Source organism: Meles meles, chromosome X (genome assembly GCF_922984935.1).
Source record: "Meles meles chromosome X, mMelMel3.1 paternal haplotype, whole genome shotgun sequence".
In the NCBI taxonomy this organism is placed as follows: domain Eukaryota; kingdom Metazoa; phylum Chordata; class Mammalia; order Carnivora; family Mustelidae; genus Meles; species Meles meles.
This window is the reverse complement of record NC_060087.1, coordinates 12,372,095-12,378,558: the sequence shown is the minus strand read 5'-3', so window position 1 is coordinate 12,378,558 and position 6,464 is coordinate 12,372,095.

Here is a 6,464-nt window from a genome sequence, read left to right as displayed (position 1 = left end):
AACAGGTGTTCAAACAAAAACGACCACAGAGTTCAGAGCAGGACTATTCACAGTAGCCAAAGGGAGGCAACAATTTTCCAAATTTCCATCAGCTGATGAATGGATAAACAAAACGTGGTCTAACTACACAATGGAATATTATTTAGCGACAAAAAGGAGTGAGGTGGGGCACCTGGGTGGCTCAGTGGGTTAAAGCCTCTGCCTTCAGCTCAGGTCATGATCCCAGCGTCCTGGGATCGAGCCCCGCATCGGGCTCTCTGCTCAGTGGAGAGCCTGCTTCCCCTCCTCTATCTCTCTGCCTGCCTCTCTGCCTACTTGTGATCTCTGTCTGTCAAATAAATGAATGAAATCTCGGAAAAAAAAAAGAGTGATGCACTAACACAGGCTACAACATGAATGAACTCTGAAAACATGATGCTACGTGGGGGAAAAAAAAAAAACAGACAAAAAAGGCTGCATATTGTACAATCCCATTTATATGAAATATCCAGAAGAAGCAGATCCATGGATACAGAAAGCCGATTAGTGGCTGCTGGGGACTGGGGAAGGGGAGAATGGGGAGTGATTGCTTAAGGGGTATGGGGTTTCCTTTTGAGGCGATGAAAACTTTCTGCAACTAGATAGTGGTGACGGTTGTGCAACATCGAGGATTTACTCAATACCACGGAACTGCATCTTTTAAAACGATTAAAATGGCAAATTTTACTTTACGCGCATGCAATAACAAAAAAATAGAACAAAGCCACCTAATTAAGACGTCTGTCCATCTTGACCACAAGGATACCGAGACCTTGCCAAACACCTCGCAGGACTGTCTGTACACGACTTGCACCACATCACTTTGACCAACCAGCCTAACACCATTAGTAAAGGTACAAGTAACAGGAAATCTAATGACTGATGTGATGTACTTAGTGACCCCACCATCCTAGCCCCTACAGCCACCAATGTCCTGTGGGTGCTTGTAAATCATTCTTTGAATATTGTAATCAATGACCTGGGAGTAATATCAAGTATCCTAGACTGTTATCTTTGGTACTGTCTCATTTTCCAGAATTAGGTACCCTCCTCTTCTCCACACCCTTCCATTCCTCTAGTCTCCCTCCTAATTTCCAACTATAGGAATTCAGGGTCTCATTTGTAAGTTTTTGTTGATGGCTTATCATATGTACCTGGGCTCAAAGCCCAGTACTTATGGCCGATCAATGCTGCCTTTCTGTTTGCATTTCCTCTTCTTTTTTTTTTTTTTAGAAGATTTTATTTATTTATTTGACAGAGAGAGATCACAAGTAGGCAGAGAGGCAGGCAGAGAGAGTGAGAGGGAAGCAGGCTCCCTGTCAAGCAGAGAGTCCGATGCGGGACTCGATCCCAGGACCCTGAGATCATGACCTGAGCCAAAGGCAGCAGCTTAAACCACTGAGCCACCCAGGTGCCCCTCTTTCTTCTTCTTTTTGATCTCACCTCTCGACACTCTCCTCTTCACTCACTACTCCAGCCTCGCTAGCTTCCTTCCAGTCCCTCCCATCAAATATGCCATGCTCCCTCCCACCAGGCTTGAAGATTTGGCACTCTCTGCTCTGTCTGTCTGGAAAGCTTATCCCCCAGATTCCACTGGTTCATTCCCTCACTTTCTTCAAATCGGTGCTCAAATACCACTTTTCCAGGCAGGCCTCCCCCGACCACTCTATCAGAAATAACAGCCCCCTCTTCCCCTCTCTGGCATTTCTCTCCTGCTGTTTATTACCTCCTGACTTCTTTGTTTATCTGCTTGCTGTGTGTCTCCTGCTGTCACTCCCTTCCCCTCACCTCTCAGCAAGAGTTTTGTGTTTATTTTTGGATTGTCTGGCTCCCCTGGGATATCACGGGGGCGCTGTATTATTTAGGTAATAAATCCAGGGTGGCCTTCAACTCTCCCCTGGCCCATTCGCTCAATCCACTGAGTGTTTTTGGACAATCTTTATACTTGACCGTATCAAGTCTCAGAGACCCAGAAAATGGAAAATCGTGGTCCCTGCTGGCAAGGAACCTCTGGACTAGTGGAAGTGCCCGGACAACAACAGGTCAGAGAAGGGACCATGATCTAGGGAATGTCGAGGTCTCGTGGAAGAATGGAAAAGGGCTGAGGAAGGCTTCCACAGGTGTTCAGTTACTGAGGAGGAAGAGAACACAGGTCATTCACAGAAACTTAATATTCTGAGGCTGCAGCCCCAGATGCAAAGCATTTATCATCATCCGATCCTTTGTTTATCATTTATCTGCCCCCCCCCCTTTCTCCTTCCTTCTTGGGCTTATCACCTCCCGCGCAAACCCCAGGAGCTTGGCCATGAAAGGCCAGCAAGCAGTTTGACACCTGCAGGAGACAGAGCATGCAGTCAAGAAGACACAAAGGAGGAAACAAGGCAGGGAGGGAGTCCAGCGGCATGCTGTGTGCACAAAGCCCTCACTATTCCGGCTTGCAGATGGCTGCAGTACTCAAGAAAGCTGCCAGGTCAGATTACAATCAATCAAGAGTGTAGAATATGGGTCCTAGGTTCAACAGACAGAACCACTGGTAGGGGAATCATGGCTACACAAAAGCCTCCCTGTTTCAGGGTAGGCTGGAGCAGGGCACTGTTCGGGGAAAGGCTGGTTAACCAATCCAGCATATAATTGAGTCTGTTCTTTTCTCTGTTCTACTAATCATTCATTAAGCAGAGTGTACCACTCCCTGTGATCCGGACTCATGACTTCAAATCAAACAGAGGAGGCCAATTTCTGCAAAGCACAGGAAGGAAACAATCAGTGCCCTGGGCTTGGTTAGGCCAAGAAGCCTGCAATTGCTATTCTCTGGGCAAAATACCCTGGGAAAACTATAGCTTCAGACCTAGCACACAGCTGCAGCAGAAAAGGTCTAGGCTAATGAAAAACACATGCCTCGGACTTGGTTACCATCACACCAATTATTGTTTCAACAAATCTGTACAAAATTATGACGTTAGGACATTTTAGCAGTCCCTAAATGATTAGATTAGGGAAAGAAATGGACAACTGGCACAGAATATTTTAAATAGAAATATTATAGGGTAAGGGGCACCTGGGTGGCTCAGTGGGTTAAAGCCGCTGCCTTCGGCTCAGGTCATGATCCCAAGGTCCTGGGATCGAGCCCCGCATCTGGTTCTCTGCTCAGCAAGGAGCCCGCTTCCTCCTCTCTCTCTCTGCCTGCCTCTCTGCCTACTTGTGATCTCTGTCAAATAAATAAATAAAATCTTAAAAAAGAAAAAAGAAATTTTATAGGGTGAGGGGCGCCTGGGTGGCTTTGTTGGCTAAGCTTCTGCCTTCAGCTCAGGTCATGATCCCAGGGTGCTGAGGTCAAACCTGAAATTGGGCTCCCTGCTCGGTGGGGAGCCTGCTCCTCCCACTTGCACGCCGCTCTCTCTGTGTGTCAATAAATAAATAAAACCTTAAAAAAAAAAAGAAAGAAATATTAGAGTGTTAAACTAATTTGACCTGTTACTTTAAGGAGAGCTGAGAATTGTTGGAAAGTTGCTATTTGAAGAATTAATAATATTCAAATGCCACTTTATACCTACTATATCCAGTGTTTTATGACAGGTCCTTGGCATCCTCTATTTCACTGCAGCTTCAAAATAACTTTATGAAACATATTTTTTGAAGATTTTTTTTTTAAGTAATCTATATACCCGGTGTGGGGCTCGAATTTATAACCCCGAGATCAAGACTCACATGCTCTACTGACCGAGCCAGCTGGGTGCCCTTCTGAAACATATTATTTTGTTGTTGTTGCTGTTGTTTTAAGATTTTTTATTTATTTATTTGACAGAGAGAGAGAGAGGTCACAAGTAGGCAGAGAGGCAGGCAGAGAAAGAGGGGGAAGCAGGCTCCCCACTGAGCAGAGAGCCTGATGTGGAGCTCGATCCCAGGACCCTGAGATCATGACCTGAGCTGAAGGCAGAGGCTTAACCCACTGAGCCACCCAGGCACCCCTGAAACATATTATTAACCTCATTTAACAGATGAGAAAACTGAGGTTGTGAAAGATGAAGGAAGCTGACCAAGGTACAAGGAGTAGCCAAGATTTAAAGCCCGACTCTGCCTGACATGCTGTTTTGGATGGAGCCCTGGAAAGCTTTCAGGCTTTCAGTACCTTAAAAAACAGAGCCCTGGGGCGCCTGGGTGGCTCAGTGGGTTAAAACCTCTGCCTTTCGCTCAGGTCATGATCCCAGGGTCCGGGATCGAGCCCCGCATCGGGCTCCTTGGCGGGGAGCCTGCTTCCTCCTCTCTCTCTCTCTCTGCCTGCCTCTCTACTTGTGATCTCTATCTGTCAAATAAATAAATAAAATCTTAAAAAAAAAAACAACACAAAAAACAGAGCCCTGTTGGAGAAAGCATAAGATGAGAATTAGAAAAGTATTTTTGCTGAATGCGAATTTGCAATGATGGAAATTGCAGTAAGGAAATAGTTTCTTCAGTAGTTGTGAAAACACAGGATTCTCCGCCCAAATTAGCAGATACCCACAAGCAAAAAGAAAGCTGTTGAAAGAAAAGACTTTTATTTAAAAGAAATCACCTCAATTCAAGGTTAAATCATGAATATAAATGAGGCATAAAATGAGAGCATCTTTATGAGCAACACAGAGAAGCTTAAGAAAAGAGCCTCTTGGTTGAGTGTTTGTGCATTCAGCATTATGAGGGAGAACCAAAGAAAATTCTAGACACTGGCCTTCTACTTAGTTTGTGCCTGCTAATTCTAGACTTTTGGTATATAACTCATGAAACATCTCATTTCTGTTTAGGGTAGAGAGAACACCAAAACATACACATAAATCCCAAAACAATGGCAGACTTCAAGTGGTCTCTTCTGGATCCCCAAATTAAAAGGAGCTAAGGTTCAGAGTGTCCAGCGCTTCGTGCCGCAGAGGAGTCCCCTTCACCATGTCATTTGTCTGAACACCGCCAACAACCCAGAGCTCACCTACTTCAATTCCAGTCTCCTCATTATTAGTAGTACCTGCTTTATGTTATCTGAAATCTACCACCTTGTAACTTTCATCCATTGATCCCTGTTTTCCTCTTAGAACTAAACATAATTCTGCCTTCTATTCCATCTCTTTCAATGCTGCAAGAGAGACATCCTTTTGCCCCCTAAATACTTTATTCCATCTTTACTCATTTCAGTTTTTGCTCCTATTTCATGATTTATGGCACTGGATGGTATGACTCCTAGGAAGGAGTTGAAGTTGGTCTACGTCCCTCGTGAAATATGTTTCCCTGAATTGAACATAATAAATCAAAGGATGGTAAGATTGATTATCAAAAGCACAGAACAGTCAGAATACTATATTTCTATTTAAACAGCCGAAGATTCCTTTGGGTATATTTTTCCCTTCTATTTTGTAGCCTCATCATGCTCTTGGCTCTTACTGCCTTCAGGCCCCTGTAATCCCCGAGCCTTTTTTCCCCCACATGCTGCTATTTCACAAGTTCTCCCTATATCCTTAACTTTGGTTCCAAGGATAAAACACTCAAACTTGTCATATTTAAATTTCATTTTGAGAGAGATGACCACTTATACATTTATTTATGAATTTATCCTGCCTTATTCTAAAAGATACTGGCTGATAGACACATCATCCCTGGGACAATGCCAGTTTGCAACCTGCTTTGTCGTCTGATTCATTCACACTCCCTCCCAGCTTCTTATTCTCCACGTACTGATAACCAGGTCCCCTCAGTCCATATTCAGGTTACTAAAAAGGACCATGCTAGAAAAACAACCCTGTTCAATACAGACCTGCAACAAAATCTGCCAGATTTGACAAAGATCCATCAATCAGGATTCTTAAGGGAGAGTGGTCATGCTGCTAAATTTTCTTATGGTCTATCCGGTTTCCCCATCTCTTCCACAAGGATGCCATGGAAGTCTTTGAAAAATGTCTTGCAGTAATACAGAAACTCTAGGTCCACAGAATTCCTTTGATCTACTAGTCTTTTTTTTTTTTTTTTAAGATTTTATCCATTTATTTGACAGAGAGACACAGTGAGAGAGGGAACACAAGCAGGAGGAGTGGGAGAGGGAGAAGCAGGCTCCCCATGGAGCAAGGATCCTGATGCAGGGCTCCCTCCCAGGACCCTGGGATCATGACCTGCGCTGAAGGTAGAGGTTAATGACTGAGCCACCCACGTACCCCAATCTACTAGTCTAATAAACATATCACAAAAGAAACCAAAGCCTGCCCATCAGGCTGTCTTTTCTTAGTTAACTCATGCTGGTTTCTTTAAGGATCTCCTCCTCCCTCTCTGAGAATTCACACACCGCTCGTATGTATTCTTAATGTAGAATTAACACTGAAATCCCTGTTCACACTGGCATCACCCACCTTCTCCCCTTTTTGAAAACCAAGACATTTGCCCCTCTCCTGTCTTCAGGAAGCACTTCTCTTTCCCATAGACTAGAGACAGTATTT